The sequence below is a fragment of the Myotis yumanensis genome, unplaced genomic scaffold (genome assembly GCF_028538775.1).
Source record: "Myotis yumanensis isolate MYYU_CA2020_CCGP unplaced genomic scaffold, mMyoYum1.0.hap1 SCAF_7, whole genome shotgun sequence".
NCBI classification, from domain to species: Eukaryota; Metazoa; Chordata; class Mammalia; order Chiroptera; family Vespertilionidae; genus Myotis; species Myotis yumanensis.
In genome coordinates this window covers 37,409,144-37,435,996 of record NW_027223758.1, presented here as the reverse complement: position 1 = coordinate 37,435,996, position 26,853 = coordinate 37,409,144, and the positions used below count along the sequence as shown (strand labels likewise).

At 46.5% G+C, this 26,853-nt stretch overlaps 1 protein-coding gene across 4 annotated transcripts in view; it reads right to left on the bottom strand.

The window, feature by feature from the left end:
* Positions 1-26,853, bottom strand: part of DLGAP4 (DLG associated protein 4) — a 181,047-nt gene that overhangs the window by 20,040 nt on the left and 134,154 nt on the right. The window lies entirely within an intron of this gene.

The window sequence follows — 26,853 nt, the reverse complement described above, 5'->3', positions numbered from 1 at the left end:
CACATCTGGTCTGACTTCCCGTTCTCCACCAAGATTCAGGGAACCAGGACCTGCCATGGGTGGGAGTTGATGTAATCTGTGAATCCCATTCCCAGCGTGTTCTAGGGCTGGCTCACAGCAGGGGCACAAAACACCAAAGGCCCACAGATGGCTTCTTAATGCTGAACTTTTTGCCCAAAATGGAAGGTGCTTTTCTTCTTTTTAAATGTGTTTATTTTTTTGAGAGAGAGGAAGGGAGAGGGATAGAAATTGAAGCATCTATGAGAAACATCAATCAGCTGCCTCCTGCATGCCCCCTACTGGGGATTGAACCTGTAACCTGAGCATGTGCCCTAATCAGGAATAGAACCAGTAACCTTTTGGTTCAGGGGTCAACACTAACCACTGAGAAAGACTGGCCGGGCTGGAAGGTGCTTTTCAAACAGCAGGAGCTACTTGCTGTGAGGGGCTGAGTTAGATCCAGTGGTTTTTCTCAGCATCTTAACCTCAACTGCCTTTTCCCCATGAGGACTGGAACAAGCCTCTCCATGGGTCCAGGCCAGGCTGGGAGCAGGAGCCAGATGAGTGAGGTTAAGCCTAACTTCAAGGAGCTACCAATTATGGAGAGGGCGAAGGCCCAATGGAATCCCACAAAACGAGGCCCAGGTGCCACAGGGGCTATGGACAAGACAAAAATCTCTCCATCTGTCACTATGGATTATCACTAAACAAATCTAACAGAATGGCTAAAATAAAAAACAGTGACAACACCAAATGCTTGCAACGATGCAGAGAAACTGAATCACACATACTGCTAGTGGAAATGTAAAATGACATAATCACCCTGGAAAATGGTTTGGCAGTTTCTTTTAAAACTAAGCATGCAATTACCATACAACCCAGCAATTTACTCTTGGGCATTTATTCCATAGAAATGGTAAAGTGTTCACAAAAACCTAAATGATCATGGCAGCTTATTTTGTAATCACCCAAAACTGGAACCAACCTAGATGTCCTTCAGTGGGTGAATAACAGTAAGAAACTGGTACATCCAGACTATGGAATACTACTCAGCAATAAAAATAAATGAACTATTGATATAAGCAACAAGTGAATAATGCCGAGTGAAAAAAGCAATCTCAGAAAGTTACATACTGTATACTTTTATTTAAAAAATTCTTGAAATCGCCTGGCTCAGTGGTTGAGTGTCAACCTATGAACCAGGAGGTCACGGTTCGACTCCCAGTCAGGGCACATGCCTGTGTTGCAGGCTCGATCCCCAGTGTGGGGCGTGCAGAAGGCAGCAGATCAGTGATTATCTTCTCATCATTGATGTTTCTCTCTTTCCCTCTCCCTTCCTCTCTGAAATCAATAAAAGCATATTTAAAAATTATTGAAATCACCTAATTATAGAGACGGGGAACAAATTGGTGGTTGTGGGGCAGCTTGGGGAGAGGGTGATGGACAAGAGGTGGGGATGTAAGTGTGGTTATAAGAAGATGACAAGAGGAATCCTTGTGTGTGTTAATTGATGGAACTGTTGTATCTTGACTATGGATACATGAACTTGCACAGGTGATGAAATGACAAAAGACTAAATACATGCACAGTGATTACACAGGCTGTATCACAGGGGTTAAGGCTCAGACAGGCCCAGGGCTGGCATGGCTCCTACTGGTTTCTGTTATAGGGGTGGGAGCCAAAATTTTACCGCTCCCCAGCCACTGGTAGGGAGGATGGGTGGTTCTCTGATTAGCTGAGGGGCACTTTCCCCCAAGAGCTGGACATTGAGAGCAGAGTGCTGAAGCCAGGACTCACTGGGGATTTCAGGAATTGATTTGTCTGTGTTTATGGATCTGTGTGGAAGAGGGAACCTCCCCACCCCAGGATACAATGGGGTTGCCCACAGTCTGGGGTCTGGACTGAATGAGGACTAACTTTCTAATCTCGCTCTCAGGGTTGTCTAGGCCCAGAGTCCTGACGTATTCTCAGAGGCCGTGAGCCCTGGCTGAGGCAGCCACTCAGACAGAAAGCAACCTATCGGGAGGCCAGGCCAGATGGCCAGATGCGATAAGAGGAAAAGTGAACTTATCTTGGATTCTCTGTCTCCTGGGGCACAGGTCCCAGCCAGATAGGCAGTGTAACTAACAGAGAGGATTTCGGGGCCTCATGGGCTCTCTGGGTGGCAGGCATCCCTTGGCTCTGAGCACTGTCCTCCCCAGGGCATGGGGATGGGACCTGACTGCAGAGGACACCTCTCATTTTACATGTGTGAAATGTTAGTTACACAGGCCATCGCCTCCCCAGCCCCTTCCAACATCACACTCCAGCCATCCTGTGTTTCTCATACCCATTACACTTCCTCCCAGCTTTATACATGTTGTTCTTTCTGTCTGGAAAGCTGCTCTCACCTCCTCACGTTTCAACTGTCACATCCTCAGAGAGGCCTCCTTTGATTGCCCTCTACTCTCATATCACTCAGGATCTCCATCAGAGGACCTATCACATTTGTCTTAGCTCATTTAGGGATTTGCTTGATGATTATAGGACTAGAACAGTTGGGGGAACTCTTGTCTGTCTTGGCACAGCAGGTCGTAATCTCAGGCCAAGAGTAATACTTCAAGTACAGAATGCTCTCAATAAATATTTGTTGGATAATAAAATTAATCTCATCATTGATACAAACCCTGCACCCAGTTCCCAAAAGTCACAGTAATTTAGTGAAAGCTCCCAGCACTTTAGTATCCAAGGTTCTAACTGCCTCCCAAATTTGGATAATTTCGGTTTGGTCCTATTCACCTATCTGTGCAGTTTCATTTCCTGTCCTCCCACTCCCCAGCATGCTTCTTGCAGCATCAGAGAGCCAAATGCACTTTCCCAAACACAGCTCACTCTTCATGCACCCAAGCCTTTGCACGTGCACTTGTTTCTGCCAGAATTCCTTTTCATGTCCTCCCTGATTCTCATACTTCACCCAGTTCTTCACCCTGTTCTTTCTGGCTCAGGCAGAGTCTGCCCCTTTCCTCTCTTTGTGGATCAACTGGAGCACTCAGGGCTGTGGCCATGATTCTGAGTGTGTCCTGTGTGTATCAGTGGACCAGTGTCCAGCCCAGAAATGCACAACCAACATTTGCCAATTAAACTTTAGAAGAAGCAAGTGCCCCAGAGACCCAAGATGTTGGACTTGGCCAGACTGTGACTATTGCCCTTCCTGCCCTAGGGAGACATTGTATGTGCCACAATTAACCCCTTGGCACATAGGTCCAACTCTTTGTCCATTCACTCTGGAAGATGTTCAGATTTGCCTTGGAAGCCTAGAAGTGAGCATCCCTCCGGTGTGACCATCTCCTCCAGCTGGTCCTTGTGTTTTATATTTTCAGAGATCCTGAATGAAGCATTGCTGAGCCACAGCAGCATGTGTACACTGAACCACCACCCCCAGGAGCCACATGCTTCCCTGCCCCCATCGTGGCCATGCCAATCCCTCATGCCAAGGTTCAGACAGAAGCCAGTGTGTGACGCCTCCTCCATGCAACCTGTCCTAGCCATAAACATCCAGCCCAGACTCCCTGCCCCACACTGTACAAGTCCTTGCTTCTTCTAATGAGTCCTTTTGTCTCATTTCTGCCTCTGCCCCAAGATTTTATCCAGCAAACCCTATTTATTATGCCAGAATAAATTTTGTTTCTGCATTTTGTTTTTTAATGTCAAGGTGTATAAGATGGCTAAACAAGAGCTTCGGATGTTCAGAAGAGGGGCTATGACTGGAGGACACAGCAAACCCAGGGAGCTGGCCCCCTGCACGTGCCTTGGAGGCCAAGATGCACTTGCTAGTAGTCCTGAGGCCTAGCATAGCCCTTGTGCTTGCTGGTTCCCAGGGGCCCAAACTGGGCAGGGGACTGAAGAAGAGGTCTAGAATAGGGACGGATGCAGGGGACCAGACTGTGGGAGCCATGACAGCAGGCTTTACAGAAGAGGCAATGGGGCCCACTCAAGGCCCCACATGAAGGGACAGAGCTGGACGCAGAGCCAGAACTCCTTAAACTCTTTTTGCTGCCTCTGCCAACCTTAGGAATAGGCTTTTCAGAGGGAGGCTGAGGACCTATAAGATCCCATGCCCTCTCTCACTGCATAACCTGTCAAACCACACAGCTAAATCCAGCAACTCATTTGTATATGGTACAATAGTACTGAAGACTCCTACCCATCCAGCCTCAAATTCCTCCCTCTTTCCCTTTGCTTCTTCCCCCAAAGCAGGGGAAGCTGGGAGAGAATTCAATTAGCTAGGTCAGGATCAGGGACAGACTGCCTTCTCAGAACCACTTTCCTATTGGCAGCCCATGTGACCCCCCCTTTTCCACTGTGTCAGTCTGGAAGTCACATCCCTCACTGTGCCTTACGAGTTAGTTTAGCTTAAAGTTATAAGCAAGTGTTCTTTTCCTGGTCTCTCTAGTGCTGTGTTTTTCACATTTTTGTGCTTTTTGTTGGTGATTTCTGTTTAAAATGCCCCCCTTCCCCAAGTGTAGTGCTGAAGTGCTGTCTAGTATTCTTTAAACAGAAACACACACAAAACAAGGTTACATGCTGATTGGTGGGTGAAAATCAATCAAGGCTTTCAGGTCCCTACATTTCCCCTAGGAGCAATGGTTCAATATTTGCTATCTCAGTGTTTCTGAGACTTTATGAACATAACTACCATGAATAATGAGAACTGACTATACTTTGGCCAAGTGAATCCTCCACATGGGTATATGTGAGAGGTAGGTCTGTCATTACCCCACTTTAAGGTCAGGTTCAGAGAAGTGGAGCAACTCATCCTGGCTCATCTCCCAGCCTAGGCAGTGCTGGGGTTGGGGCTTGAACCCAGGTTGCCTGAAGGCTGACCACTACCTTGTATCCCATCCATTGCATTAACTCAAGTGAGGGTCACATGGAGGCAGCAGCCTTGGGTACGTTAATTGTTTCACTCAGCAAATGGGGTGAGATATCCAATATATTGTGTACAGGAGCCAAGGAGATGACAGATATGATGATGATGATGATGCTTTGTGTAATCATGGGGTGGGTCCCTGTAACTCCTGTTACCGTGATTTCTGGATGAAGGAAAGAATGATCACTCCTTGGGACATCCCTTTGGGAAGACATTAAGGTTGACTGGGTCTGGAAGAAGGGACACTGAGTGACAAGGAAAGGCAGTGCTTTCAGGGAGGGGATCCTCTCTGAGCAAAGAAGCAGGGCAGCATAGCCCAAGATACAGGAAGACAGATTTGAGCAGGGCACAGCTTGGCAAAGTGGAGTTTAGATAATTTAGCTGGTGAAGGGAAGATAAGGACAGAGGCAAGGAGGCCTGAGAGGGCTACCTCCTCTTAGATGAGGTCCGTGGCTTCCTGGAACCATCTGGGCAATGAAAACGGAGGCATCTTTCTTCTGCACCTAGAATCCCTCATAAAGTCCCCCTAAACTAGCCTGCAGTCAAGAGGATTTTACAGCATGCAGACCTGACAGCAGCTGGGAGGGTGTACCACTTCCTATTTCAATAGCCCAGTGCACTAGGCAGCGCTGGGTGAAGTGCTAAGGCCATGGCAAGCTGAGCATGTACAGCATGAATCTGAATCCTCCCCTCCCCCACATTGGCCTAACTCTCCAAGAGGGACACCATGCACTCAGTTACATACTCCAGAAGCCTGGGAATTTGCACTCCCTCTTCCTCCTCCTCCCAGACAAAAGCACATCTTACAGGGACCTGCTTCTTTCATCCCCAGCAGACTGGTCTAGGCTTCCACCTTCTACCCCTGGCCTCCTTGCTTTGCTTGTGGCCCAACCCACCCATAACCACTCTCCAAACAGCAGTCGGAGGAATTCTTTAAAATATAAATTGAATTGCTTCCTCCCCTTTCTAAAGCTTTTCAGAGGCTCTCTACTTCATGAAGAAGAGACTCCACATTGCCTACGTCGGCCTACAATAGGAACTGACCCATGCCCTCCTTCTCCAGCCTCAGTTCCTGCACTTTCCCCTCACTCATTCCATTCCAGCCTCACCAGCCTCTTGCTACTCCTCACTCTATACACGTACCTACCTCAGGACCTTTGTACCTGTTATTCTCGGTTTGAAGTAATTACTCCCCTCCCCACTGCATGCTTATTTTCTCTCTGCCACCTTTCAGAAATGGTTGTTTTTCAAACAACTTATGATGCTCAGTGCTTAGGGTTTGTTGAGCTCTCATTCTCATGATCTCATGCCCAATTTTTAGCAGAGTTGCTCAACTCTTCCTCCTACCAGACTGTGTGTGTGTCTCTGTCTGTATGTTGCTTATTCTCATCCTGATTTCAAGTCTCAGCTCAGATGTCACGTACTCAAATGAGGGGCTTGCTGACCACCATATCTAGAACTGTTATGCTTTCTCTGAGAATCCTGTTTGTTTTATTCAAGTACTGATCAACTGATTGGTTCACCTGTCTTTTGCCTCTCTTGCCTACCAGATAAGGATCCTGAGTATCTTAATACAGGTTCCCACCCTTGGAGACCTTAACTATCACATAAAATTAGGATGCCTTCTTAGCACCAGGCCCAGTATATTGCTGGGCTCAGTATTTATTGAATGAATGAACAAATTCCTATTTGATAGCTGGGTAAAATGAGACTCAGGGAAACTGAATGATTTACTTTTGACTCTTAAGTTGGCTCAGACTTTGAACTCCCTTGAGGTCAGCCTCCAACACACTCATAGACAGATACACACACACAATCTGGTGGGAGGTAGAGCCTTGAGCAATTCTGCTTAAAGTTGGGCAGTGAGACTGTGAGAATGAGAACTCAACAAATGTAGAGAAGCTCAAGACTTGGTTGGAAAGTTTGTAAGGAGGAAATTCCAATCAAGGGAAGTTGGCTGAAGGTGACCGCTCCTAATTATTCCTTGGCCTTTCCAAACAAGTCTGTATATGTGTGGACGGACCCTTGGGAATTTGCTGGAATATTTATGCATAATCTTTAGATGTCCTTGCTTAAAGGACACTGCAGACGCATGTGTCCTCCCAAGATTACTTACCCTACTGATTGTATCTAAAAGATAAATTTTATCCCAAACTGCTGTTACAATAAAAGCCTGAAGAGGCAGGCGAATGGGGCTTTCTGGTCCTTCTAGCCAGGCAGTCCCTTAGCCCTCTCTTTCACAGCACAATCTGTGTCAGAGTAATCATTCATCTGTTGCTCAGGGTCTGCTGGTCAGCCCTGGCAAACAAATCCTAACCACTGAGCATCAGAAGTTGTTTGAAAAATAACCATTTCTGAAAGGTGACAGAAAGAGAAAGTAAGCAGTGCTTCCAGCAACATTTTCCAGGCAAGGCATATCATATGTACAGATTTAAAAGCATCATTACTGAGTGAGTCCTGGGCCAGGTGCTACTTTACTCCAGAAACAGGCCTAGTAGGGGAGATATTTATCACTGATGTTTTATAGATGAGTGGCAGTGTTACAAAAGCTCTGCTTTGTGAGGCCACACTGCAAGGTTCTAAACTCAACACTGGCCATGGTGGGCTGTGGGTCTGACTACCTGACACAGAGTCTGATCCTTTCTGAGCCTTAGTTTCCCCAGCTGTAAGCTAAGTGGACTGGCTTTGGATGGAGGTCACAGTTTAAATGTCTACAGGAGACCAGGCATCTAACCCCTTCTGGCCCAAAGCTGCCATGTAGAGAAGTGGGTCCAGCATTGTTAGAGCTACCAAATGTGTGCAAAAAGCCAGAATTTTGGACTTACAAAAATAAACAAACCTCTGAATTTTAAAATGGAGTTAGTTAATTCAAAGTTTTAAAAAATATTGTGCAGGTCCATGCTTGTCACCTACCATGGCCTGTGGCACACAATTTGTGACTGCTAGAGCAGCTGCCCTCAGACCTTCTTGCTCCTTCTGAGGCTCTAGCCCCTCTCCCCCTGCTCCCAGAAAGCCTGTCTATAAGAGCCTCTTCCTTGGAAAGGCAGGAGACCCTTGGGAACCTTGAAATTGAGGCAGTCAGGAGGTGCTTCTGGTGGTGTTCAAGTCCAGTTGGGTGAAAGCAGAGAAAGCCCCTTCTGGGTGGCAGGCCAGGTCTGGTTCAGGCTCTTGGCACCAGGACATAGGTGGCAGGAGAGCCCCATCTGGAGCACAGATGACCATTCCCCATAGGCCTGGTGCAGCTGCCTAAAAGGGACCTGCTTGGTTGCCAGGGCCACATGCTCTGACCCTCTAGAGCAGCCGTGGGCAAACTATGGCCCTCGGGCCGGATCCTGCCCGTTTGAAATGAATAAAACGAAAAAAAAAAAAAAAGACCGTACCCTTTTATGTAATGATGTTTACTTTGAATTTATATTAGTTCACACAAACACTCCATCCATGCTTTTGTTCCGGCCCTCCGGTCCAGTTTAAGAACCCATTGTGGCCCTTGAGTCAAAAAGTTTGCCCACCCCTGCTCTAGAGACAGCTGCTCTTCAGAAGCATTGTTCACACCCCAGTTGGGGTCCAGGGTGTGAGGGTTTTTGTCCTGACATGTTCAAGCCAGAGGGGCTATAGGAAGGGATTAAACAATGCTCCCCACATGAACCCTACAGCTCAGGTCAGGTGGTTCTCAGAGAATGGGGAGCTGCTCATCAAAAGACTTCACAAGCTTCAGAGCATTATTCCTGACTGAGGACTAGCCATGAACTGACCTTGAATTAAGTGCTTTAATTAATGAACTGACCTTGCATTAAGTGCTTTAATTATATTAGCTCACCAACTCGTCACCAGGCTTATCACTTCCATTTTAAAGAGGAGAAAAGTGGGGCTCAAAGAGAAGTGACTAGCCTAAGGTCACAAAAAAGGATTTGAGCTCAGTCTTTCTGATTTAGACCCAGCTGCTGTTAGCTACTACTTCACCACACTGCCCAGGGCTAGAGTTAGGTGATACCTAGCAGGATGTGGTTGAGCTCTTGGCTAGGCTAGTTCTCTAGTCAGGGCTACTATGGACCCCTATCCCTGGGTTTGATGATTTTCTCTGAATGAGTTAGATGATGGAAGCCGCTGTCTCTGCTGGCCATGGGGGCAGAGGTCTGGTACCCCCTGGACCAGAACCTGAGCAAATGGAAGAGAAAGGTGTTCAGTCCTGCCTGTGACCTTGGCTGCCCACTGTCCCTTCCTCAGGCCCTTCTTCAGATGTGTGGTCCCAGACATCCTCTCACCAGAAATACCAAAACCCCTGACATGTGTTTCCCAGTCACCTAGGACATCCCCAGCTTGGAGAAGTCTCACTACAACCTCTAAGTTAAGTTCAGAGAGGTGAGGCACTTGTCCCATGTCACATAGTTGGCCTTGGATGGAGGTCACAGTTTAAATCTACAGGAGACCAGGCACTTGAGATCAAAATAAGGATGTGGAGCTTCCAAATTCCAGGGCTAGAGGAGTGGTCCTAGGAGATTGTAATTCCAGTGATTTTAAACCAGGTTCTGGAAGCCCTCAAAGGGCCGGGGGAAGGATTTTTAACTCCCACCTACTCCAGGTTTCTGGGAGCAGCACCATTTTCCTTTTTAAATCCATACAGAATGTCTACATGGTATTTTGAGACCTACAAGATTAATTTGACCTCCTCATAGTACAAACAAGAAAACCGAGGATCTGAAAGGCAAATCCCTGAGGATCAGGTTTCAGAGCCAGGACCCTTACCTGAAGTTCTGAGTGTGGGTATGTTCCCTGTCTGCACCCTGTGCCCCCCCAACAAGGAAGGAAGTTGCCTTCAGGTTCCCAGCCTGACTTCAGAGGTCAGGAAGGCCCTTGAGAGCTCTGCCCTCTCTAACTCCTGATCAGAAGTCCCCAAATAGCATTCTGTTTCTCAAAAATCACTACTACTGCAACCTGCCAGGCAACATTTACCCCTCGCCCATTTTGTGTTGGAATCTGCCACAACCATCGTCTTATTTATCCTTAGAGACCCATCTGCGGAGTTGGCTCTGTCAATAGCTCTGCTCAGGGGCCCCTGCCCTACTCCCCAGGACACCTTATTACCACCACCCCTGGGGGTCCAAGCTTAAGAGATGCCAGCTTCCAAGCTGTGGTTATTGGATCATGATTTTTCTCATACATTACAGCTATAACTACTAGTAGTGGGTGCTGATGAATTGGAGAAGATGGGCAGAGTTACTGGCTGTTATGGCTCCAGTCTAATGCAAAAACTTGACGTATACAGCCCCTGTCTGATCTGGTGAGGTAGTGGGAGGGGGGTGGGGCTGAGAATGCAAGATTTGGCTTTAAAAATACTATTTGAGCCCTAACCGGTTTGGCTCAGTGGATAAAGCGTCGGTCTGCGGACTGAAAGGTCCCAGGTTCAATTCCGGCCAAGGGCATGTACCTTGGTTGCGGGCACATCCCCAGTAGGAGGTGTGAAGGAGGCAGCTGATCGATGATCCTCTCTCATTGATGTTTCTAACTCCCTATCCTTCTCCCTTCCGCTCTGTGAAAAATCAATAAAATATATTTTGAAAAATACTATTTGGCTTTTAAAATACTGGTTCTAACATGTGGACTTTGTTGCTGCCTTTCAAAAGCCCTATGGTTCCAGGAGCCTAGCTTGGGAAGTACTACTTAGAAGAGCCTCATAAAACTACCCTTACTTCTGGAGGGCTGGTCTCAAACCCTGGTGATGGATCACAAAAGCCTGGCTTTTTACAAGCTGTCACAGGCCCCTGTGTCCAGTGTGCAAAGCCAGACACTGCCAGATCCTGCACACCCTGATTGCTGGCTCCTTTCATCATTCTGAATGACCAAGCGTATCCCAGAATAGAAAGACGGTGTTAACAGGCTCATTCACTGTGTCTAGAGTGACAGGTGGCATATCGGGTGACAGAATCAGGAGCCAAGAACCCTGGGCAGAGATGGGATGAAATGAACAGTACAGAATTGAATGGGGAAAACCATGAGTTCAGTTCAGGTCAACACAGGCAATGTTGAGTGCCTTGGTGCCAGGGCTGGGGACAGATACACAGGAAGGAACTAGGCCTCATCCTCAGAGCTTATATTAAGATCCTGGGTGTGGAACCCCAGGTAAGAATTACAAAAGAAGGCAGCATGTGTGGAAAAATGCCTTCACAACTCTTGCCTACCACAGACACATGGTCTGAGATTGTGCTACAGAAAAAAGTGCAGGATCAGGGAGGGGGCAGCCTCCACTAAATTCTGGATAATGTGGGTACTGTTGGTGATTCTGGAAAAGGGACATTGCCAAATTGGAGCCTGACAAGAAGAGGGCAATCCACATGGGGACAAGTTTCAAATCCATCCCATATGACAAGTGCTTATTTACAGAGGAGAAACCATATATTGGGCACTGGGTAGGCACTAAGGACACAGGGTGAGTAATCCTTGTCCTCAAGAAACTCACAATAAAGGACAGAAGCCACAATGAAATGCCTCCTCTACTAACTGGGTGTAGCCACATGGAGCAGCATTGCATGAGAAAGCCTGGGACTGACTGAACAAGAGAACTGTGACTGATTAGTGATGTCTGTTACAGATTTGCTACAAATGGGGTGTGACACATGTGCACTGTGAGTCACACCTAGTCTTACACAAGGGTGGGCTTAGAGAGACTGGAGTAGTGGTCTGGAAGAGAGAGGCACTTCGGAAAGGCATGGCTATTGTCCTCAAATACCCAGAAGACAATCAACATATACACATAGTTACAGGTTGTCACACTACAACCAGAGGGGGGACGGGAAGGTGGAGATTGTTAAGGGGAAGCAGATTTTGCTTTATTATTAGGAGGCACTTTCTAAGAAGCAGAGCTGCCTAGGAGATGAGGCTAGACACAAGCATGATGGAGATGCTAGAGATGGACTCAAACAAAACACCCATGGGTGTGATCTTTAAGACTTCTTCCAGCCTGAAATGTTTGTTCTTTCTCTGCCCTCCTACTTCACAACCCGTTCTGGATGTAACATCAGACATTATTTTTGTGTATGTGACATTCATAATTCAAGTTTTGTTTTGTTTTTGCCTCCAAAGAATTGTTATCAATAGGCAGAAAAGACAGAGAAAATTGTTCACACAGCCTAGCTACACGGGAAATGATGTGAGGACTAACACCAGGGCCTCAGACAGCACAGTAAGGGCTTAAAACACCTTTCTCTGGGAAGTCTGGCAGTCCAGAGCCCCCCCACCTGAGATGATAAACTAATCCTCAGAATATGTGCTCAGCTGATACTTGCTTCCCCCCAATACCTGCTGCTGACATACAGGCATGGCCAGTAAGTTAGGAGTCCTTGAGCATAAGCACTAGTTCCTGCACTCACTCATTGTATGACTTAGGTTCCCTGGGTCTCAATTTCTCTCATCTATAAAACGTGAACAATACTAGCTTGCCCTGTCCATTGCCCTAGAACTGCTGTGAATCACTTGAGTACACAGGTGGGAAAGGCCTTGACAGGTGAGGAAATGTGATTACAATCACTTGAGAGGCCCAATCCCAGCCCTAAAGAGATTCCACAGACCAGAGGTTGTGGGTTACTGGCTGGGGAAGAAGGGATCATATCCCTCTACGGCAGTGGTCGGCAAACTCATTAGTCAACAGAGCCAAATATCAACAGTACAACGATTGAAATTTCTTTTGAGAGCCAAATTTTTAAAACTTAAACTATATAGGTAGGTACATTGTTATTAACTTAATCAGGGTACTCCTAAGCTGGCCTTGGCTAAAAACGTTCTCAATCTGAGGGGTCGACCTCAGCGAACGTACCCCCACTTCTTCTAATGCCACTTATTCAAAATAGACTCGCCCAGGCCGAAAACCGACTTCTGTGCATGGGCCACGAAGTTTCAATCGCTCTGTACGTGCGCGCCCGCGTGTGGTATTTTGTGGAAGAGCCACACTCAAGGGGCCAAAGAGCTGCATGTGGCTCGTGAGCCGCAGTTTGCCGACCACTGTTTTAGGGTGTTGACTACTGACATGCCTGTCTTACCAGGCATCCCTCTAATTTCTCTCCACTACCCTCCAACATACCAGGCTCTCAGCTTCCAGGCTTTTGCACTGGCTGCTTTCTGCCTTTACCACCTCCCTAATTCCTCCTCCTCCTTCAGGTCTCAGGTCCAGCATTACTCTCTCAAAAAAAGCCTTTCCTGCCCAGCCAGCATGGCTCAGTGGTTGAGCATTGACATATGAACCAGGAGGTCACAGTTCAATTCCAGTCAGTGCACACGCCCAGGTTGCAGGCTCGATCCCCAGTAGGGGACATGCAGGAGGCAGCTGATCAATGATTATCTCTCATCATTGATGTTTCTATCTCTCCTTCTCCCTTCCTCTCTGAAATCAGTAAAAATATATTTAAAAATTTTAAAAAGCCTTTCCTGACTGGCCCTGCCCCACCCCCCCGCCTTGGTTCCCCTCATTGGGTCAATACCCCATGTTTAGATGTACCACAGGCTCTTGCCATCACACTGTTTTATAGGCCTCTCCCTTTTTATTTATTATTATTTTTTAATCCTCACCAAAGAATATTTTTTTCAATTGATTTTTAGAAAGAATGGAAGGGAGAGGGAGAGACAGAAAGAAACACCAATGTGAGAGAGACACAGTGATCGGTTATCTCCTGCATGCCTCCAACCAGGGCCAGGAGCCTGCAACTGACATACATGCCCTTGACCGGAATCAAACCCGGGACCCTTCAGTCTGTAGGCCAACGCTCTATCCCCTGGTTAGGGCAGGCCTCTCCCTTTAGATCTGAGCCCATGAAGAAAGGATCCACCTGGTTTTCATACTGGCCCAGAAGAGGTACCCAGGCAAATGCCTGCTGACATGAGATAGGGCCCTATCTTTGACTTTGCCCCAAAAGAGGTACAGTCCTGCAGGGCCTTTCCCCTGGACTACCCTAAGGATGCAGCAAGTAGAGAAGTCTCTAAGAAGCAACTTGACAAGCAGAGGCAGAGGTGCTGGGACAAGTCATGGGTACAGGCTTCTCCCTCACACCCCTTTCCTCTTTCTACTCGATTTTTCCCCCCAACCATCTCTAAGAACACAACATCCTGACATTTGGGATGAATTCTGAAAGAATACCTATTCAAGGGAAGGTCACCAATCTCCCCACCCTATCCATAGAATCCTGTTCCCACAGTGGCACAATGTTAGGCACATTCTAAAAACTGGCTGAGGCCTGGCTGGGTGGCTCAATTGGTTGGAGTGTTGGGCCTTACACCACAGAGTTGCGGGTTTGATTCCCGGTCAAAGAACATACCTAGGTTGAGGGTTCGATCCCTGGTCAGGGTGCATACAGGAGACAACTGATCTATGTTTCCCTCTCACATCGATGTTTCTTTTTCCCTCCCTTCCTTCCTGCTCTAAAAAAAAATCAATGAACATATTAGTAGCTAATAGTCATAGCTATTGATGTTAGTGTTTGCTCAGGAATTGGTAGCTACTACAGTAGCCCAATCACACTGTCCAAGATCCTTATACCTGAGTCTTATATTTGACCCCCACAAGATGTTTTCACCATCTCCTCTTGTGCTGTTGAGGAAACAGTCTCAGAGAGACTGAGGGATTTGCTCAGCATCACAGAGCAAGTCATGTTCTGTTTGCTGAGAGCAACCCCTACAGGTTTCAATACCCAGAGTTCAACTTTCATAGCATCTAGTCTCACAAGAAACAAAAATACAAGCTTACTGCCAAACCGGTTTGGCTCAGTGGATAGAGCGTCGGCCTGCAGACTGAAAGGTCCCAGGTTCGATTCCGGTCAAGGGCATGTACCTGGGTTGCGGGCACATCCCCAGTGGGAGATGTGCAGGAGGCAGCTGATCGATGTTTCTCTCTCATCGATGTTTCTAACTCTCTATCTCTCTCCCTTCCTCTCTGTAAAAAATCAATAATATATATATATATATAAAAAAAAAAAAGTAAATTGTTTAAAAAAAAAAAAAAATACAAGCTTACTAACAAGCAAGACCAACACACACATTCCTACAAAGCTTAGAAGCCACTGTGAAAGAGAAGTCTGGTCTCTCCTTTCTGCTGGAGGAATTTGGCTAGAGTGCACTTTCAGTAAGACCTCAAGCCCAAGCCAGCATCCCAAAGATCACCTAATGAAAGCGGACTTTACCTTGACAACTTTTACCTCTCTGAGAGCTGTTCCGCCCTGATGTTTTTGCAAGCATACTAATCACCTCCCCAGGCTTTGGGCTATCCTGACAATCTCTTCCCCTCTCACAAAGAGACTTGTGACATCACCCCTCAAACTGTCCACCCCCTCCAGGACAGCCACCCATCTGTACAAGCTAGGGATTGGCCCTAGCCGGTTTGGCTCGGTGGATAGAGGTCAGCATGCGGACTGAAGGGTCCCAGGTTCGATTCCAGTCAAGGGTACATGCCTCAGTTGCACTCTTGATCCCCAGTGGGCGGGGCGGGGGGCGGGGTGCTGCTGGAGGCAGCTGATCAATGATTCTCTGTCATCATTGATGTTTCTATCTCTCCCTTTTCCTTCCTCTCTGAAATCAATAAAAATATATTTTAAAAATTGTAAAAAAAAAAAAGCTGGGGATTGTACTAGTATAAGGCTGGGGATGGTACAGGTTCCACGGGGTGTGCTTCTTCTGGTTGATTGGTTGTGCCTGACTATGTTAATAAGGGTCCTGAAGCCGTGTTCAGGCTCAGGGAGTTGTGATTGGTGCTATCTGCTGTGGGCCTAATGTTGGAAGTAACTGCCAAGTGCAAGGTATCTGTTGTCCCTGGGCAAGATGATCACCAAAGAAATGTTTTAGGACTCTATACCTGTAATACAGAATCACTATCTTTGAGATCCCCCACCAAAACCTTTACCCCTCGTCCTCTCTTACAGGCCCACTGATATCAGAGCTTCTTGAGCAATATTTTAAATCCAGTAACATGGGAAAGCGACCATCTGTTTCATAGTATACTGTCCTTAGAAAGACTGACCAACAAGGAACCCTACACAGCTGCAATTTGTAGACTGAGAGAGAGGCTGGGTTTCAGCCAATTTTACCACAAGTGCTGAATGACCTTGGGCAAGTCACTTCCAAGTCTCTGCTGCTTCTGTGAAATGGGGACTAGGAGCCCATTTTCCTTGCATTTAACTGCATTTGAACACTGCTAGGATTCTCAAGACTTTAAAGGGAAGTCCATTATCTGTCTTACTGATTTTGGGATGTACACATGACAGGAAATATTGTCCCATTTCTCAGAGGAGGAAGCTGAGGCTGAGAGAGATGGAGGGACTTGGCCCAAATCTCACAGCAAGTAAGCTGCTAAGTGAAGAATTTGCCTAAGTCCTATGATTTAGTCCACAGTCCTCCCCATTCCATTACTCCACTTCCACAGGGGACTGTGGCCAGGCTCCATGCAAAGCCACCCTGGGCTTTGAGACCTAGACTGTCTCTATAGAGAAAACCTTCCCAGGAGATGTCTTTTTAACAACTCTGGGAATCTGTCACATAAAGCTTAGATTTGCAGTGTACATTAACTTGGAGAATTGATCGCCACTGAAAGAGTTAATTATTCAGAGATATCCACCTACTCACCCCCCCTTTTTAAAAAACATATTTTTATTGATTTCAGAGAGGGAGGGAGAGGGAGAGAGATAGAAACATTAATGATGAGAATCATTGATCAGCTGTCTCCTACACACCCGTACTGGGAATAGAGCCTGGAATGTGCCCTAATCAGGAATTGAACCATGACCTCCGGGCTCATAGGTCGACGTCCAACCACTGAGCCACACCGACCTGCTACTCCCCCTTTCTAATATACCTCCTTAAAATGGGCTAGTGAATGAGATACCTAGAGTACTCAAATTCATATAGACAGAAAGTAGAATAGTGGTTGCCCCATGGGCAGGGAAGAGAAGAACAGAGAGTTGTTTAATGACTATCGAGTTTCAGTTTTGCAAGATGAAAAGAGTTCTGGAAATGGATGGTAGCGAGTTGTAAAACACTGTCAGTGTAATTAATGCCACTGAACTGTACACTGAAAAGGAGTTAAAATGGTAAAAATTTGTTATGTGCGCCGAAACCGGTTTGGCTCAGTGGATAGAGCGTCGGCCTGTGGACTGGAGGGTCCCGGGTTCGGTTCCGGTCAAGGGCATGTACCTGGGTTGCGGGCACATCCCCAGTGGGGGATGTGCAGGGGGTAGCTGATCGATGTTTCTAACTCTCTATCTCTCTCCCTTCCTCTCTGTAAAAAAATCAATAAAATATATTTAAAAAAAAAATTTGTTATGTGCATTTTGCCACAATTTTAAAAAAATGGGCTGAGGAGTCCACTGAAGAATTCCTACAAAATGAGCCCCAGTTACCATACTGTTTTGATTTTTTTCACCCCAAACCCAAGATTCACAAAATAAAATATTTAAAACTACATTAAGTATTAATTAAAAAAAAATTTATTTGAGCCTGGCCAGCCTGGCTCAGTGGTTGAGCATTGACCTATGAACCAGGAGGTCACAGTTTGATTTCCGTCAGGGCACATGCCCAGATTGCGGGCTCATCCCCAGTAGGGGGCATGCAGGAGGCAGCTGATCAGTGCTTCTCTCTCATCATTGATATTTCTCCCTTCCTTCTTTTCTGAAAAAAATAAAAATAAAAAATTTTAAAAAAAAATTGATTTGAGTTAAATATATTTGTGAGCAGGGGCTAATTTACAACCTGCCTACAATCTCTTTCCTAAGATTAAGGTAACAGAAAAAAAAAGAATTCAAACAGAAAATAAAAAAGACTGGAGGTCTACAAGGGCAGTGATAAATGTGTCAGTATCACAGAACACTGGAAAGAAGCTAGATGAGAGTTGTGTGGAGATAAAAATATTAAAACTTAAGAAAATAATTGTAATATATTGTATAATATTATAGAAAATAGAAAAAAGTCATTTTAATCCCTTTGCCCCAGTGAAATAACTATTATATCATTCTATACCCAAACTTTTAAACTGCATCATTTGGAATGGCAGTTTTGCTAAAAAGAAATAGAAAATTCCCCTTTGGCTTTCTTTCTTCCTTTTTTTTTTTGTTTTGGTTAATCCTCACCTGAGGATATTTTTTTCCAGTGACTTTATTAGAGAGTGGAAGGGAGGAGGAGAGACAAGAGAAAGAAACATGGATGTGGGAAAGACACATCGACTAGTTGCCTTCTGCACACATCCCAACTGGGGCTGGAGATTGAGCTTGCAACCAAGGTATGTGCCCTTGACTGGAATTGAACCCACGACCCTTTAGTCTAGGGCTAATGCTCTTACCACTGAGCAACCAGTGAGGGCTGATTTGGGTTTTTTACACAGAAGCAGTATTGTGAAATAGAAAAAAACAATGAACTATGACTGCAACTCTTGATTAAGCTGACTTTGGACAAGTCACATCGCCTCTCTGTTACATTATCTCTAAGAACAGCAATAGTGATAAAACTGCAACCTTCCTCTCTCAGCAACAGAAGCAACAGGGCTTTGCAAACCGTGAGGTAGTATGTGAAAGGAAGTTAACAATAATTTGGGAGAGCTGAAGAAGCCTTTTCTTGATGACTTATGATCAGTATAAAAACCAATAAGAAGTATTTGGGAGTTGTTAATTTTAAAAAATATATATATTTTTCTGGATTTCAGAGAGGAAGGGAGAGGGAGAGATGAAACATCAATGATGAGAGAGAATCATTGATCAGCTGTCTCCTGCACGCCCCACACTGGGGATTGAGCCCAAAATCCAGGCATGTGCCCTGCTGGGAATCAAACTGTGACCTCCTGGTTCATAGGTCAATGCTCAACCACTGAACCATGCCGGTTGGGCAGTTCTGTTATTAATTTTAAAACAAAACCACTTGTAGCACTTTCATTATCACACCTCTTAATTCCTTTGGCTCCTATAGGGTGAGCAAAGCTGTTTGCCTCAATCCTAACTAGGTCTTGCCTGACCTTGCAGACCGCTCCAGATGTACTAGTACCTCTAGCCTAATTCCTTCAATATACCACTTTCCACCTCAGGGTCCTGAATCCTGTCCCCAGCCTGCCCCGACTGCCTCTTTCCTGTTCTCCGCTTCACCTTCCCTGAGATGCCTTCCCTATCCTTTCTGAATAGGTCCTTCTCAGCACCTATTTGTTTCCTTCAGGGCTCTTATCTCAGTTTGATAGTATTTTGTTACCTGCTTGGATGGGGATTCCAAGCTGGATGGAAGCTTCAGGAGAAAAGTCTATCTTGTTCCCTATTCTCTCCCTGGCTCAGCACTTGGCACTCTGAGCACATGAATGGCTGAGTGTTGGAAGAAGTGGAGGTGAGGTGGGGAGGAGGGAGGAGCTGACTGGGATGAACCAAATCCTCTTCCTCGGGATTGCTCCCACACACTGCTTCACCTGACCCTTTGAGGAACGTGCTGGGACAGCAGTAGCAGTGGCCCTGCCTTTATAGGTGCTGTCAGACAAGCCCCACTCCTCCTACTCTACCCTGGCCTGCACTGCTACCACACCCCTGAGCTGCATCATGACGCGTGGGAAGCTGGGGAAGACAAGAAGTTCCAGAAGAGGCTGGACTATCAATCTATGCCCAACATACTCAACAATGGGCTCCTCATCAAGGCCCCAGCAGGAAACTGGCCTAGTGATGACCCTGAAGAAACAAACCCAGCTCTGAGTGCCTGGCTGACTCTAACGGCCCTGGGCAGGCCTCTATAGTTTGATCTCAGCTCTCCTGGCCTCTGGACAACCAACTCCTGCCATCCCTCCTTCATCCTGAGCATCCTCCTTTCCCTTACCCAGAGTGACTGTCCCTCAAAATCTCTGTCTACCTAGAGCCTACCCATATTTTGAGGTTCTGAAGGTCACTTCCTCTCTAAAGCCTACCTAGATTCATTCCATATTCGAAATCAGAGTCCTACACTCAGCAAACAGCCATCAAATGACCAACTCCCCTCCAGACACCCCACCCAGCCCATCTACATCTTTACAGGCTCGGGACATGGACAGTCTTCAGTTATTTCAATTCTTCTTTCTCCTGTGGATATCAATAATAGCAGTTGGCACTGTGCTCAGTGCTTTATACACATTCTCTCTCTTGTCTTCACGCTGAGACTAATGTCAGGTAATATTATCATCTCTATCAACTGAGACCCAGAGAGGTTAAGCAACTTGCCCAAGGTCTCACAGCTCTAGGCAACAGCTCAAGATCTGAACCCCAGCAGTATGAATCTAGAGCTCTGCTCTTAACTACAGGTCTGCATGACCTTTGGGGTATAGGCTTATCCTCACTGTGCTGGCTCAACTATAGACCCTTGGGCTTTATAAATAAATGCCAGCTTTCTGCATTCCCAGGGACCAACATGGCCAGGTGTGTATCATTAATACAGTCATTCAACAACAACTTCCAGATCACCCACTGTGTGCTCAAGCATGTGCCCTCAGGGAGTGGACTTGAACCAAACTGGCTCTGTGTTTGGGGACCTTGTGATTGTGGAGAGGAGAAAAGAAGTACACAAAAATCATATTTGTTGAAGCAACAACATTGATACCATATATGCTTTGGCAAGTCTGAGAATTGCCTTAGAAAAAGCACAGAGAAACAGGAACTTAAGACCCCAGCTTGTTAGATAACAGCTAATCTTTGAAATACTCAAGTCAACTACTAGTAAACCAGGTTTATGATACTCTCTCACTAGCTTCCAAGAAACCAAATCAATTCCACTAAATAGCAGAGTTAGAAGGAACTCCCTTCTGCCAAGAGACAATGGGGGATCTGAGGTCTAGAGTTGGAAAGGGTCTTACCTGAGATCACCTATCAACATAGCAGGAAGCCATGGCTCCTGCTCTTCCTGTCCTCTCCAAGACTGGGACTGGAAAGGGCAAAAAGACTTTCAAGCTATCTGGGTCCTTAAGAGAAAACCACCAGAGGTTGAGGTAAGTGCCCACAGAGACTGAAAGTTTTAAAGTCTTCATGGTGGAGCCAGGGCACCAGTTCTTACCTTCAGGGAGAGTGGAACTGTCCTGTGAAAGCTGGATTCAGAAGGCCAGAATTTCTTTCCCAGACCAACACAGGCCCAGCTACAGCTCAGCCCTGCCCGGAAGGACGGGAGTTTAAAAGGCAGTAGCTTCCCACCTGAGGCCACACCCCCGTGAAGCTGACTTCACCAGGAACCCGTTGGACTGGCTGTCTCCCAGACAGCACAGGGCCAGGTCAGAACGCCACTGCCTGGCTGCAGCCTGGGGCCGCTCCCTTGAGGCTCCACCTAGCTCCCACCCCATCCAGGACTCCAGAATGAGGGTGGGAGCCAAAGGTGGGGAAGAGGCTTGCCCCCTACTAGTGAGGCCAGCTTGGTCTGGGAATCCTGGTGCCTGCCCTTGGGCTGGGTCTGAAGCAGCTGCTTCCTGCTCTGCCTTTTTCTTTCACTTTGGTTGTTAACCCCAAAGTGAAACTAAAGATTGGGACAACATGGGAAAGATGCTGAGAGTTAAGGCCCTGAAGAGTTGAACACCTGGCTTTAACTCCAATAAAGGAAATTTGGGAGGAGGCCCTCAACTCCAGGCCTCAGTTTCCCCATTGATAGGCTGGTGATTTTTTTTTTTTAAATATATTTTATTGATTTTTTACAGAGAGGAAGGGAGAGGGATAGAGAGTTAGAAACATCAATGAGAGAGAAACATCGATTAGCTGCCTCCTGCACACCCCCTACTGGGGATGTATCCGCAACCAAAGTACATGCCCTTGACCAGAATCGAACCTGGGACCCTTGAGTCCGCAGGCCGACGCTCTATCCACTGAGCCAAACCGGTCAGGGCTAGGCTGGTGATTTTAAACGTCATTGTAAACTTGAAAAATGATAGAACTTCCCCTTTCTCATTCCTGCCACCACTAAGGACTGAAAAGGATCTATAAAAATGACCCATGAGGGACCCCAAAGGGCCTTCTTGGTGGCTTGGAGGAGGCAAAACTCTGGCTGCAGTGTGGAGACCCTCCTGGTCTCCCTGACTACCTCTCTCATTTGTCATCTGAACATCTTTTATCCTAACAGACGAGGAGTCCCAGCAACATGAGGAAGAGTAAATTCAGGAAGCCTGTAGGTATCAGCCTGACCCTATCTTGGCACAGCAAGAGGAGACACCAACAGCTGCCCAAAAATTTCAGCCTGAGGGCTGACCAAGCCATCTGCTAAGACTGACAGCAGCCAAACTTCAGACTCTGTTAACCCTATGTGCCTGGCACAGTGTTTAGTTAAGACCTCTGTAATCTGTTTTTTGGTGTTTTACTAATGGCTGGTTTACCAAGTCTTCCGAGCCTGGTGACATGAGAAAGGCAGTGATGAACCTCCCCAACTTTCAGATGAGGAAAACTGAGGCTCAGAGAAGGGCAGGGAAACTGTGGCCAAGCCAGCCTTGGGATTCAGGAACTCAGTAAATATTTGCTGTATGAAAGAGCTCATAGCCCAGCTGTTGCTAAGCAGGTGCAGCACAAACCAGAGAACTTCAGGAAGAAGGATGCAGCATGGGAAGGGGGACACCTCTCCCTGGAGACCAAGTCACAAACAGGTCCCAAAATACCCGGAACAGAGACCCCTTCCCCCAATCCTGGATCCACTCCTGCCACCCTTTCAGCCCATTTCTTCCTTTCATTCCTCACTTCTTCCCATTTGCATCTTATTTGGGACACTTCAGTGGCTGAGGACTGCTGAGTGACACTAGCCAACCCCCTTCCCCTCTCTGGGCTGGATGAGAACAGTGATTCTTAACCAAGGAAATGAATTTGAATCCAGGGGTCGAGGCAAGGTACTTTTAAATATATACGTTTTCAGAATGCAAAAGAAGGCAATCTGAAAATAACAAAAATTTGAGGTGCACAGACTCCTCCAAACAACAATTTCACTTGCAGGAACGGCTCCCACAAATATGCATGCACACACATAGACATGTGGGGAAGAGTGCTTGCTGGAGCACTGCTCATAGCAACAAGACTGGGGACAACCTAAATGAACCTGAGTAGAGGACTGAATAACTAGTGGTCTATCCACAGATGGACTGTCACACGGTCATGGAAAAGGAGGCCATGGACCTGTGTGTGTCCACAGAGAATTACCATGACCTCCTGGTTCATAGGTCGACGCTCAACCACTGAGCCACACTGGTCAGGCTAAAAATATAATTTTTACACACAAAAATAACTCCAGCAAAATGCATCCAGTGAAGCCTTCCTCTAGGTCTCAAGCATCAGACTCCCTGGGGCCAGAGCCCAGGCCCCTGGATTTTGACATCTCCTCAAAGACTGCTTGGCCCAGCCTTGTAGAATAGGTGGTCAGCCTCTGAGAGTATGTCCCCACCCACACTTCCCTCCCCAACACACACACACAGACTGGACACTGTAGGGTTCTAGGCATGGAAGAAATGTCAGGGAAAACTTAGGAAAAACTTGACATTAAGGCATGGGAAGGATTTGAAGAGGGCTTTGAACGTGGAACAGGTACAGCTGAGAGGAGAGGGTTTCTACTTGAAGGTCTGGGTAAAGATAGGCTAATAAGATGCATGAAAGGGAAGGAAGATCCCTCAGTGTATGATACTGATAAGTCCCTTCCACTCCTACTTTTTTTTATATATATATTTTATATATATATATTTTTTATTGGTTTCAGAGAGGAAGGGAGAGGGAGAGAGAGAGATAGAAACATCAATGATGAGAGGGAATCATTGATCAGCTGCCTCCTGGAGGCTCCCTACTGGGGATTGAGCCTGCAACCCAGGCATGTGCCCTGACCAGGAATCGAATCGGTTGACCTCTTGGTTCCTAGGTCGATGCTCAACCACTGTGCCATACCCGCTGGGCCCCTCCTACTCTTGATTCCTACTCTTGGGAAATGAGGGGGCTGAGCCAGAGTCCTCTGTAGTACCTGATATCCTAGAATCTGCCTTTATTAACTCATTTAATATTAAAGTAGGCAGGGAGGGTCCCCAGCTCAGCACATGGCCACAGAGCTCCACACCTGTGCACATTGTAATCAAATATTTGGAGGCTGCAGAAAATTCAGGCCAGGATCTTAGGTACAGCAGACCTTGGGCAACTTCCCTTGGGGGAGAAAGAGCAGATGGTCTTTTGTTGAGATGCCCTTCCTCACCTTCTTGTTAATAATTAAGTCATTACTGAAGACTTCTTTTGTCACTTTTGAAGTTCAGTTTGCAGAGACCTGCTGCTTTGGCTTGCTTTACCATGATGCTCTAGGCCAGCGGTTCTCAACCTGTGGGTCGCAACCCCGTTGGGGGTCGAACGACCCTTTCACAGGGGTCGCCTAAGACCATCGGAAAACACATATATAATTACATATTGTTTTTGTGATTAATCACTATGCTTTAATTATGTTCAATTTGTAACAATGAAAATATATCCTGCATATCAGATATTTACATTACGATTCATAACAGTAGCAAAATTACAGTTATGAAGTAGCAACGAAAATAATTTTATAGTTGGGGGTCACCACAACATGAGGAACTGTATTAAAGGGTCGCAGTATTAGAAAGGTTGAGAACCACTGCTCTAGGCTGAGGGATCACTGGTTACAAAAGTCTAGATCTAAGCTACAGACCCAAAGTACAGGGGTCTGCAGTAGGAGGAACCCAGGGTGGAGAGCTCAGGAGCACTGGGGTGGATCTTGACTAGGCCTCTGCGATACTGTGGACTCTGGGAAGTCAGAAATTAAGTCTATAAGGCAGCTCTGCTTGCCACTGTATCCCCCGGGCCAGCTCATCACCTAGTACACTGCAGGCACGTAACAAATATTAGCTGAATAAATGAGTAGTTCAGCCAATGAATCCCAGAGTGACCTTGGTCAAGTCACTCTGGAAAATGAGGATGATAAGAATAGTAATGGCCGAAACCGGTTTTGCTTAGTGGATAGAGCGTCGGCCTGCGGACTGAAAGGTCCCAGGTTCGATTCCGGTCAAGGGCATGTACCTGGGTTGCGGGCACATCCCCAGTGGGAGATGTGCAGGAGGCAGCTGATCGATGTTTCTCTCCCATCGATGTTTCTGACTATCTATCTCTCTCCCTTCCTCTCTGTGAAAAATCAATAAAATATATTTAAAAAAATAAAAAAAGAATAGTAATGATCTCCTAGGGTTGTATAAGGATCTACTGGAATAAGGTGGATAAAAGTGCTCTGCAAATAAACTAAACAAATATTAAGTATCCACAATCAATGTTCTGAAAACAAAATAAAAAGAATGAATATACAGGAGAATGATCAAGTTTATGAGAAAGCATTTGGCAAACAGTAAAATTAATACAATGAAAGGGATAGCACATGTTGCTCTAGTCCACTGTTACAATGTCTGAATGATATTTCTCAGACTGGATCTATTCCAAAGGAACACAAAAATCCCTCATCAAAACCTTTGTCCAGATTTTGGTATGAAAAACAGGGGTGCAGTTACAATTGTATCCTGACCACAGCTGGACTTAGAGAGTATTTGCCAAAGAAGACTGGCATATGGATCTGGGGGTTTACTGGAGGCAGGGAGGAGTGCGGTGAGGCGACCATGGAGGCTATGACTACTATGTGTTGCTCTGCCTTATGACCCGAGGATGAGGCCCAGCTCAGGGGGCACACAGAGAATGACTGGCCATCTTCAGTGTTCTAGCTGCACAATGGACCAATCATTGCTATCTCCCATGGTAGCCACTCAGTACGTACCAGTCCCCTTCCCCTTTCCTCTGCCCAATGGATATCCCTGGCTGCAGCCTAGGAAATGGGAACTGAGTTCCATCACCTTGCTCTCCTGTTCTGAGGGGCACCTTGGGACAAGTCCTTTCCTACCTTTGTTGGTGACTGATTCCTCTGGCTGGGCCAGGAAACACTCTCTCTGGTTGGGGTAGTTGAGAATCCCAATGAGTCCAGGCATGGACTTGCCTACTGTTGGACCGGACATATATGAGGCCCAACTATGGAGGTTGCCTGGTGAGTAATATTGCAGATGTGAAGGCCCTTCACTTCACTGACTCTCCCACCTTGAAGAAATCCTAAGCCGGCACCCAGCCCCAGCCTTCTGGATCTTCAGAAAGCAGGGTTTATGAACTTTAGGGGATATATTTGCATACCCCCAAATCAAGAGGCAAGAAGGCTTAGATTCTTGGGACCCTAAGAGTAGGAGTTTCCTTTCCAAGATGCAAAGCTGAACTGTGGGAAGAGTCAGGGTTTGCAGACAGTCAGCCTTGGGTCTGAGCCACATTTTCCTTATCTGTAAAACAGAGGTGGTAAGTCCACCTGCCTCAGGCTTATTGTAAGGATTTCATGAGAACATCCGGAGACCCTGGCATAGAGCAGGTGTGCAAGCAATGTGCTTAGACTGTTATTTCCTGCCCCAAAGCAGCAACACCCAGTATCTTTCCTTTAGCCCATTAGGCCCCCAGCTGAGCTCTCCTCAGGGAGGAGCACAACATCCTCTGCTATCCCAACTGGCTCTTCCCACTCCCAAGGGCTCCACCAGAACCTCATCCTCTTCTGTCATCTGGATGCCTGCAAAGCTTCACTCTAATTCCAGCCTGATTCATCTTGAAGAAAATCGTCCAGTTGTACTATCCCTGCTCTAAAACCTTCTATGGCTCCCCAAAGCCTCTGCTTTTCAGCTAAAGCTCAACATTGCCTACAACCTCCTGGTCTTGCCCAGGTTTTTTATCCAGAGCCGTGATGCATCAGCAGAACTAATCTACTCACTGTTTACCTTCCAGCGCCTGTACCTCTAACTTTGTACAAACCATTCTCCAGAATGTCAGTCCTACCCTCTGTCTCTTAGAATCTAGCCCCGTTTGTTTCTGGCTCACACTCACTTCTTCCTTCTCAGACAATGCTTTTCTTTACCAGACACTTAATTATAGACTGTCACACAGTCTCTTGTAATTGTAGCCTTGTCTCTCTTGTCAGAC